The following is an 11,539-nucleotide window of genomic DNA, read 5'->3' as shown; positions in this document are numbered from 1 at the left end:
GCCTATATGCACGGTCTGACTTAGGCATCGGAGAAGTGAAGACCGCCCAACGCGGTCTCCCTCTGACGCCCTGTCTCTCATTCGACAGCTAGCGAAGATCATCAAGTATACAGAGTAGCAGTCCGCCCACCGGACCTGCGTTAAACGAAGGTTTGGCTACCGCCAGACTTTGAGCATTAACATTGGCGCCGTCTGTGGGAACCCTTGAACAAAAGGTCATCCCATCACAACTACCATGACTAGCGGTAGCGAGGGAAACGCTGAGGAGCAGGCAGACCAATCCGCCATCCCCCAACCCTCCAATCCAGCGGTAGGTGTTAACCGCGCACTATTCAACACCCCAGCCAACCCCGGCGGTGAGGCGAATCCAAGCAGCAGCCGCCCACCAGGCCAGGACCTCGCCGCCATGTACGAGCTGGCACTGGCAGACCTTCACAAGGCAAACAGAGAGCGTGAAGAGGAGCGCAGAGAGAAGACTGAGGCCCAAAAACATGTGGCTACGCTGATGTCACGTTTTGATGACCTGAAAAGGACGTTGGAAAGAACCGCCAATCCAGTGCAAAGCGAGCATTCGCACAGCAAAAGGCGTAGTCAGCCCAACACTGGCACATTAGCACCTCCAGTCATACAGATGCAGGTTCCGCTGGACCCACCTGAACTATTGGGGATGGGACCACCGCCCGTCCCCCAGCTAATGTTAGAGCAGGAGGCGGAGTCAGTGCCGCGCACCAACCACTCAGAGGCTAGGGCAGGAACTGAGGGCAATCCGCCTGCGCCAAGGCGTAGGCAGGCCCAGCGGAGTACATACGCCGGATCCGCCGGCGACACAACAGCCCAAATTCTGGAGAGGATGCAACAGTTGGAACAGAGGTTGGTCCGGGCGGAGTCGGGCGCCCCGGCGCCAACTCAAAGTCCACTTTTCACGTCCAGACCAGGGCCCTTCACCGCAATAATTCTGCAAGCTATCAGACCGGCGTGCGCAAAAACTCCAAAGATGTCATACTACAGCGGCACGTCCGACCCCTTCGTCCACATGGACACCTTCAAGAAGGTCACCAACAACAAGGGATTTGACGACCCCACCCTGTGCCACTTGTTCAGCGAAACACTGGGCGGAGAGGCAATGAATTGGTTCTTCGAGTGTCCGCCGGGATCCATTGACTCATTCCATGCACTATCGCATACCTTCCTCTCTCGGTTCATCTTATTGTCCGCCGGGCATCATAACACAAGTCAGCTGTTCAGCGTCAAGCAGGGGGAGGACGAATCACTAAAGGCATTCGTCACAAGGTGGCGAGCCGCAGCGTCTCAGTGCCGCGATCTAAACAAATCAATGGCATCGGCGGCCTTCAAGCAGGGACTCCTCAAGGGACCATTCCTCTATCACCTCAACTACAACCATCCAAACGCGGCATATGACCATATCATGAGTGAGGCGGTCATTCACGCCCAGGCGGAATTCATTACATATGGAGAAGCCCCACCGCCGCCGGCGATGCCAGCAAAGATAACACAACCCACCTCCAGTCAGCATGAGACCGCTAATAAGGCATCCGTCGCACCGCCAACTGACAAGAAGAGGGAATGGCAACAGGGCCACTACCAGAACAAGCGGCAGAAGGACCAATACCATAACAAGGGCAACCGCCCAACCCAGGAGGATAACCGCAACAAGCAAACGGAGTCTTCCCAGCGGTATGCAGTGTTCACGGTCCTCACGACCTCGTACGAGGAAATATACAATCAGTGCAAGGATCAAATCCCGCCACCACCCCCAGCAAAATACCCAAAGACGGGCAAACCTAGAAACACCGGCAGGTGGTGCAAGTACCATGAAGACAGCGGCCACAATACCAACAGCTGCAACGCACTGAAAACAGCCATTGAGACCTTATACCGTGAAGGCAAGATGGAGCAGTTCAAGGTGCGCCAACCGCCACCTGTGATCGCCAACGTAGAGACCTTGGGCCTCATTAACACCATCGACGGCGGTGCTCCAATCACGGGCATGTCTCACAGGGCAAGGAAGCGTTATGCACGCGTTAATCACCCGAAGGAAGTCTGCAATATCCGCTACGAGAGAGCCGCCAAACTCCCAAAGGCGGGTTGGGAACCTATTACATTCTCAGAGGAGGAGGAGCGCGGGGTGCATCTACCCCATGATGACTCCTTCTTGGTCGACTCCATTCTCGGCAGATTCTCAGTGGGGAGAATATTGGTGGATAGCGGGTCCGCTGTCAACGTCATCTTCAGCGGTTGCTACAGCCACCTCAAGCGGAATAACAAGTTGCTCCAGGACCATGAGCCACTGCTCAGCTTCTCCGGTGACGTCACGCAACCGCTCGGTTCTGACTACATGCGATTGACTATTGGCGCTAGTCCATGTATGGCGGAGGTACATACAGAATTCATAATCGTTGATTGTCTCAGCTCGTATAATGCCATCCTCGGACGACCGACGCTCAACAAGCTTAAGTGCATCATCGCCGGATTCATGCTTCTCATGAAGTTCCCCACACCTAATGGCACGGGCAGTGTGAGGAGAAGCCAGCAGTTGGCACGCGAATGTTATTCAACGACTATGGCACGGTCAGCACGCCGCCATGAAATCCTAGCTGTGGGTAGTGAGGCACCGCCACCAAACATCTTTGAGGATCCTAGGGATGAGGAGGAGAAATATGTAAGGAAGGAGCCGGTCAACCCAGACACGTCATTGAAAGTGGTCTGCATCTCAGACGAGCACCCTGAGCGGACAGTCCGCATAGGCGCCCAACTAGACCCAGAGGTGGAGGCAGAACTCACTCAGTTCCTACGCCATAACGTCGCCGTCTTTGCATGGTCCTACGCGGACATGCCAGGTATCTCCCCTGAAATTATCACTCATAAACTGACCATCAAGCCCTCCTTTTATCCCATCAAGCAGAAGCGGAGGGCCTTCGATGAGGAAAAGTACCGGGCAATCGGAGAGGAGGTCGCCAAACTCCAGGACATAGGATTCATCCGCCAGGTCATCTATCCCCAATGGATCTCAAATTTAGTAATGGTAAAAAAGCCCAGCGGCAAGTGGCGGATGTGTGTCGACTTCAAAAACCTCAACAAGGCATGCCCAAAGGATAGTTTCCCGCTACCTCGTATCGATCAGCTGGTCGATTCAACCGCCGGACATGAGCTCCTCAGCATGATGGACGCTTTCTCCGGATACAATCAGATCAAGATGCACCCCAGAGACCAGGAATGCACCACCTTCACCACTGACAAAGGCCTATACTGTTACAATGTCATGCCTTTCGGTCTGAAGAACGCCGGTGCAACTTACCAGCGGTTGATGAACGCCATGTTCGCTGAGCATCTGGGAAAAATCATCGAGGTCTACGTGGACGACATGCTAGTTAAGAGCATAAAGGCTAGCGGACATGTGGCAAACCTCAAGGTCATAGTAACCATTCTCTTGGCCTATGATATGCGCCTCAACCCAGAAAAATGTTTCTTTGCGGTCACCGCTAGCAAATTCTTGGGATACATCGTCAGCGAGCGAGGCATCGAGGCCAATCCAGACAAGGTCCAAGCCATCCTTGACCTGGCGGACCCTGAGTATAAGGTACACGTCCAGTGCCTCCAAGGCAAGTTAACCGCCCTTTCTCGATTCATCTCTCGACTCACTGATAGGTGTGCCCCATTCTTCAAACTCCTCAAAACAACTCACAAGAAGGTCATCGACTGGAACCCAGAATGTCAGGCGGCGTTCCAGGGCCTGAAGGAATACCTGGCGGCAGTCCCTCTCCTTTCTGTCCCTGTGCAAGGAGAAACACTATTCATATACCTAGCGGTCTCGGCATCGGCGGTAAGTTGCGCCATTGTTCGGCGGGAAGGCCAAGACGAGCTCCCAGTGTTCTACGCCGGCAGAGGCATGAACGGAGCAGAAACAAGGTATCCTCCCTTGGAGCAACTGGCCCTTGCGCTTATCGTTGCTGCCAGACGCCTCCGCCAATACTTCCAGGCTCACACGATCCATGTGTTAACGAATCAACCGTTGAGGCAAGTGATGCAGAACCCTGAGCACTCGGGGCGCCTCAGCAAGTGGGCCATTGAGCTCAGTGAGTTCGACATAGAATACAAGCCAAGAACTGCCATGAAGGGCCAGGCAGTGGCGGACTTCATTGCTGAACTCACCGAACGTCAACCTGAACCCGGTATTGAGACAGTGCCCGGAACGGAAGTGGTAACCGTTGGGGAGGCAATTCCCCTACAGTCAGCTTGGAACCTGCATGTGGACGGCTCCGCCAGCGCCAAGGCCAGCGGCGCCGGAGTCATCTTAACAGGACCCGGGGGACTGAACGCGGAGTACGCGTTGAAATTCAACTTCAAAGCTTCAAACAACATGGCGGAGTACGAGGCACTCATCGCCGGCCTACTACTCGCCATTGACTCAGGTGCTGACAGCGTCAACATCTTCAGCGACTCTCAATTAGTCGTTAACCAGGTCAACGACAGCTTCCAAGCCAAGGACCAGCAGTTAGCGGCATATTTGGGGTACGTCAAAACACTGCTGAAAAAATTCAAATTTCATACCATCACACAAATCCCCAGGGAAAAGAACGCCCAGGCTGATTCACTGGCAAGATTGGCTACCGCCCAACCACACCAACGTCCAGCGGACACAAGGGTGGAATGTCTTGATAAGCCTAGCATCACAAAAACCCTGGCGGAGATCTTCAACATTGATATCAATCCCAGCTGGATGAACGAGATTATCGAATACAAGCGCAACGGGACATTGCCAGAAGACAAGGTCAGGGCACGACAACTTCAGCGGCGAGCGACCCGCTACAATATCCAGAATGGCAAACTTTACCGCCAGGGGTTCACTCACCCCAACCTCCGCTGTTTAACCCCAGAGGAGGGAAAGGTCGTGCTGGCAGGAATCCACGGCGGGGAGTGCGGAAACCACTCGGGCGCCAGATCCCTGGCCAATCGCACAATGCGACAGGGCTACTTTTGGCCCACGCTCGGTGATGACGCCCGACAGGTATCAAGATCTTGCCACAAGTGCCAGCAGTTTGCTGATCTCCCACATGCACCGGCGGATCCAGAGGCCACGCCTCATTCTGCCAAAACGTCCGCCACGCGGCGTTACGGTCAGATTGTCCCTACGGGACACGGGGACTAGTCAACAGTTTACGACGACCCTGATCAGGTACGTTGACCCCCGTCACTTGGGTACTAAGATTGGGCTCGCTACCCAACACCCTCTGCTCCGTGCAGCTCCCCCTCAACAAACAATTTACCGACCTTCCGGAGGTCCATCTTCGCCGGGGAGTGGGGGACTACCTGGGGGGCCTTGCAGGGGCCCACCCGAAAGGGTATAAAGCGTTTGCTCAATAAATCCATGGTTGACAACGCACTGACGCTAATTATGCTTTTGCAAAGTCTAGCGGAAGAAACGCTTCAAACCGCCGATCAACTCCCCAACCAAGATTGCCCTCCTTGACTGGGGACTTGGGGGACTTGTACATACATGTACATTTGCAAGCATAATTAGCTCTAATGGGCTACGCTCATTATACCGCCAAAGGTATTAATTCCAACCAAATGAATGACATGCAGACACACCGCCAGGCGGGCTACAGCCCCAACATCGGATCACCTCCAGATCGGCGGCGACGCGCCGCCACGCGCCGCGCCAAGATGGCATCAGAAGCTTCCGTTACTGGGAACTGAAGCATATCAGTCCCACATCGAAAACAAAGAGAAGATCAACCTCCTCCTCACCTATAAAAGGTTCTCTCCTCTCTCCTCATTAATTACGCATTCTACTACTCATTTATTGTTATGCTGCCTATATGCACGGTCTGACTTAGGCATCGGAGAAGTGAAGACCGCCCAACGCGGTCTCCCTCTGACGCCCTGTCTCTCATTCGACAGCTAGCGAAGATCATCAAGTATACAGAGTAGCGGTCCGCCCACCGGACCTGCGTTAAACGAAGGTTTGGCTACCGCCAGACTTTGAGCATTAACAATTATAATTCAGGATTTGTATTTGAGCTTTCTTGGTTTTGTACCAAAAGGACTTCATTTTTGGGTTTCGAAGCGAAACCGATGTTCAAGTATTTTTGATTTGGACACCCATAGCGTCGAGTAAATTCCGGGTCACACTTCTCAATTTTGTTTGGAACCCGTAAGCACCCATCGAGCTTTTCTTTCGGGCATTCTTGATTTATTAGGCACCCACGAGACAAGTCTTGAGATTTGGATTTTCAATGGGAGGCTTTCAAATATTGGGAAGAAGGTCAATCGATCACGATAACTTAATTGTGCTTGCAAAACCGTTGCATGAGTTCAACATGAGCCACACAATATTGTGAAATGCTACTAATTGACCATGCCTTCCTGCCCTCCACATAAGCAACGTGAAGCTTTCTTTCTTTCATGAGACAAACTGAGGGAGAGTTCTCCATCATGTTTGGGGTCAATTGTCACCTTCTTAATTAAAGACATGGAAACTTAATTTATCTCCATGTTCTTAATCGACTAGAAGACTCCCTCTATTGCGTCTCAAGCAATCCTTTTTCTATTTTAAGAGGTTGCTCTCTTACTTAAAAAAACCTGGAGGCTTTCTATATTTGTTTGTTTCAAAAGTCTTCTGCGTAAGAGTATTAATTTGGCATGCTCCATTTACTTTTGCTTATTTGTGGAACGAAAGGAATGCTTACTGACTTTAAATTGTTTTGTTTTTTCTTCATGTCTTGGTATCAATTCCCGTGTTGTGCTTCCACTTCAAAATTTGTATTTTTCATATAGTGCAACATGTATCTATCTCCTTTCATACAAAGTGACGAGACTATGAACAAAAATAACTCTTTTAATTGTTATCTTTCTTTTGTATTTTTTATTGTCTCATTCTCTTGTATAATTGGGAGATCATGCAATAACGTGGCTCTCTAAAGGGTGCCCTCATTCATGTCTAGTTTGACGTGTTAGCAACGGACAGCAGCTTAGCTTCGAGGATCATAGTCAAACTGCATACAATGCTTAATGGTTTTGAGCAGAGGCTTTGCTTCAGGCTTCAGGCTTTCTTGAGTTGCCTTAGTCTCCAACTTGAAAAATCCTGGAGTTTTATTTACTGGATTTGAATCTTCTTCATTGGTGATTTTTGAAGGCTGAGAAGTCATGACGGAATGTGGGCTTTATCTTTGGAACCACAACTCCATCAGGGCCTTCAGAGTCGCATGTGCTTCGAAGACACTGCTATGAAAAGCCATTGGAGACGCTGCTCCAGCATGGTCATCGGAGGCGCTTAGGGATGGCATCAAAACCCATGGGTACGGGTACCCGCGGGTAATTATTCCTTTTGGGTATCTTTTAATGGGTAATACCCATAGTTTATGGGTATGGGTAATTACAAAATACCCGTATAAAAATGGGTGGGTTATGGGTATACCCGTGGGTACCCAAATTTTACCCAAATACCCATATAAAATTGTAGACCACACCCAATTTTTTTTTTTAATTGAGAACTATTATTTTTCAACCAACATATGGGGCATTTTTATAATTTTCTTATTCTAAAAAAAAAAAAACAGAAAACCTATACGGGTGTTACGATGACTTTGTGTGGTCTCGGATGAGAATCTGACCGTTGAATCATCGTATAATTGTGAAAAGTTGGTTCAAAAGGCGATCTATCAGGATCCGACCGTTGGATCATCGTATAATTTTGAGAGGATGATCCTAAGGGCGATCCGTGAGGATCTGACCGTTGGATCATCGTAAATTGTGCAAAGATGATTCAAAAGGCGATCCGTGGGGATCCGACCGTTGGATCTTCATATAATTTTGAGAGGATGATCTTAAGGGCGATCCGTGAGGATCTGACCGTTGGATCATCGTATAATTGTGAAAAAACGATTCCAAAAGGCGATCCGTGAAAATCTGACCGTTGGATCATTGAATAATTGTGAAAAGACGATTCCAAAAGGCGATCCGTGAAAATCTGACCATTGGATCATCGTATAAGTTTGAAAAGACGATTCCAAAAGGCGATCCGTGAAAATCTGACCGTTGGATCATCGTATAATTGTGAAAAAACGATTCCAAAAGGCGATCAGTGAAAATCTGACCGTTGGATCATTGAATAATTGTGAAAAGACGATTCCAAAAGGCGATCCGTGAAAATCTGACCGTTGGATCATCGTATAAGTTTGAAAAGACGATTCCAAAAGGCGATCCGTGAAAATCTGACCATTGGATCATTGAATAATTGTGAAAAGACGATTCCAAAAGGCGATCCGTGAGAATCTGACCGTTGGATCATCGTATAATTGTGAAAAGACGATTCAAAAGGCGATCCGTGAGGATGGTTCATTTACGATCCGAATTTTATTATTTTACATTTAATCGTCAAGTTGTGAAAATTGTTTTACGGAAATAAATATTTGATTGACATGTACCCATAGGTCTCTACGGCGAGTATTTAAAAAAATATTTTATGGAAAAAAAAAAATAGTGGCAAGTATTTAAAAACAAAAAACAAAACAAAACAAAATGGGTAAATGGGTGGGTATGGGTTTTACCCATTTAGAAATGGGTGGGTAAATACCCACACCCGCTAATTATTTGATGGGTATTACCCGCGAATTATTATTGGGTGGGTAATACCCAGCGGGTAATACCCAATGGGTACAAATGCCATCCTTAGAGGCGCTGCCCCGGCATGGTCATCATGGTTTTCAACAGGGTCGGTCCTAAGATTTGTGTGGCTTGAGGCGAATATAATCTCGTATAAATTGACATTAAGTGTTCAAATAATTTTTTTGGGTAATTAGTAAGACATTATTCATATTGGTTTATTCTATTGGACAAAACAAAGAAGAAAAGAAAAAGTTCAATACTTCAATGTGTGTTTCTTCTTTCTTCTATTAATTAAATAAGTTGTATATTTAACAAAAAAAAAACTCTAGGCTAGCGACTTTGAATAGATTATAAAGATGAAAAAAAGTTCAATCCAGTAACTGAAGTTGGGATTCAAACCTTGGTTGGGAAACACAACAAAAAAAGCTACCCATAACTGCTGGGCTGATGCATGTTTTACTTCATGGTGGAAGGTTTCAACAAAATATATATAGTATTCTTTGATGAGTAGACAAATCAGAGGCCCCCGGGAACCGGTGGCCTGAGACGACTGCCTCACATGGCAGCCCTCAGAGCCGGCCCTGGTTTTCTACATGGCTTATCGAGACGCCGCTCTGGCATGTTTGTTTAGCATGGGGCCTTTAATACGAGCAAAAAAATGATGGAGGAGGACGATGAGAGATGGATTTGAACCTTGGATTGAATGAAACTTCTTCTTCTCCTATGGCTCCTGCTTTTTTTTTTTTCCCGTATGTGCTTCTCCGCACTGCTGCGTCTTCACGTTGGTCTCCTCGGTTTTGCCTCGGTTTGGAACTTGAGCACCGTGAAGATGGTATCCTGATTCATCAATCAGCTTATACCCAAAAGATGCTTAGGCGTTTTAATACTGACAAAGTTAAGCCTTCAAGCACTCCAATGGTCATCCATAGTCTTGATCCAAAGAAGGATCCATTCCGTCCACAAGATGTCGACGAAAATGTGCTAAAGGCAGAAGTGTCATACATAAGTGCAATAGGCGCATTATTGTACTTAGCACAATGCACAAGACCGGACATCTCTTTCGCCGTGAACTTGTTAGCTAGATATAGCTTTGCGCCAACATGACGCCATTGGACTGGTGTTAAGGATATCTTTCGATACTTAAGTGGTACGATTGATATGGGCTTGTTCTATCCCTTCAGAGAGACGATGAATTCAGACTCACCATATGTCAAGAACGCCACCAACAGTGGTCTGCGTTCTCTCTCCCCATTCCAAAACGACATAAGTGTTTTGAAAGGTTTTGCTGATGTTGGGTACCTCTCTGACTCATACAAAGGTCGTCCCCAAATTGGTTATGTATTCACCATGAGTAAGACCGCGATATCTTGGAGGTCTACTAAACAGACCCTAGTCGCTACTTCTTCGAACCATGCAAAGATTATTACTCTTCACGAAGCAATTCGTGAATGTATATGGCTTAGATCCATAATTACGCATGTTCCAAGCAATTGTGGTCTGAAGTCTACCGCAGATGAGCCTACTAGCATTTATGAGGATAATGCTGCTTGCATTGAACAAATGAAGCACGGCTACATCAAAGGTGACAATACCAAGCACATATCACCCAAGTTCTTCTACAATCAACAACAACAGAAGCTCCTCAAGATCAGAGTGAACCAGGTTCGATCTGAAGACAATGTGGCAGACTTGTTTACTAGAGTCATTGCCCAAATCCAAGTTCGAAAAACATGTTGCAAGCATTGGCTTGTGGAAGTTATCCAAACTCTCATGATCATAATCATCAGGGGGTGATGCAGACATCAGGGGAAGATATCTATATTGATCTCAAAACGTGAAGGGTGTGTTGTGCTTTTTTCCCATTTGACCGAGGTTATTTTTGTCCCACAGGGTTTTTGTTACTCGGCAAGGTTTTTAATGGGGCAACGAGAGGAGCACCACTTTTGGACGACACAAGAGGGAGTGTTCAAGTAAATCCAGAATTTGGGTCTGAACCAAACTCGAGATTACTTGCTCTAGTTGAAATATGGTTAGAATTAGAGATAATCTTAGAGAATCTTAGAGATATCCAATCAATGTATGATTATCTTTCCTTGACTCCTTGTACAACTCTGATTCTATGCCTTGTAATCCTCTATATAAAGAGATCTATATTAATTATCAATGAAAGCACAACAATTCCTCTCTCAAATATCGATTCCCTAAAACAGTATGCTATATAAATTCATATTATAATTAAACAATTGTCTAAAATGATTAAGATTCTGAAATGGCTATATATTTTTACTAAACGAGTTTAAAAATGCAAAATCTGAATGAATAGTAATGACTCTAAGACAGTCAAATTTGTTTTTTTTTTTAAAAAAAAAGGGTGTCAAATTTTGATTAACGAGCCACATGCTCTTTTTTTTTTTTTTTTTTTTTTTTTTGAGAATGGAGCCACATGCTTGTTGTTACATAAAAGTTACGAGAGCTTGGCACCTGAACCGCAGGCCACAGCGTTTTACATTATGGGTTTTGCCTCAGTTGTTGGGCTAGATCTGCCCATTGTTGGGCCTCTTTTTATTTCAGAATAAAATTAAGGCTTCCCACGTGTAACCCACCAGTATAAAAGCCAACCTCCCTCCCTCCCCAATCCCAAATCGCATTAGGTTTAGAGTATGGCAGAAATTGAAGCCACCATCGCCCGCGGCAAACAGACGGAGATTGAGGCCCAGTTTGGGATTGCTGTGCTGTGGCCAGAATTGCTTTTTGTTTTGCTGTGGCCAGAAGTGCTTTTGGTTTTGCTGTGAGAAGAAGTAGTGAGTGTTTGGTAAACTGTTTTTCAAAAGTGCTGTGAGAATGAAAAGCAGTTTGAAGGTGTTTGGTAAACTGAATGCAAAAAGTTGTTGTTGTATATATTTACCAAAAA

Source organism: Rosa rugosa, chromosome 1, assembly GCF_958449725.1.
Source record: "Rosa rugosa chromosome 1, drRosRugo1.1, whole genome shotgun sequence".
Taxonomy (NCBI): Eukaryota; Viridiplantae; Streptophyta; class Magnoliopsida; order Rosales; family Rosaceae; genus Rosa; species Rosa rugosa.
This window is presented reverse-complemented; position numbering follows the sequence as displayed.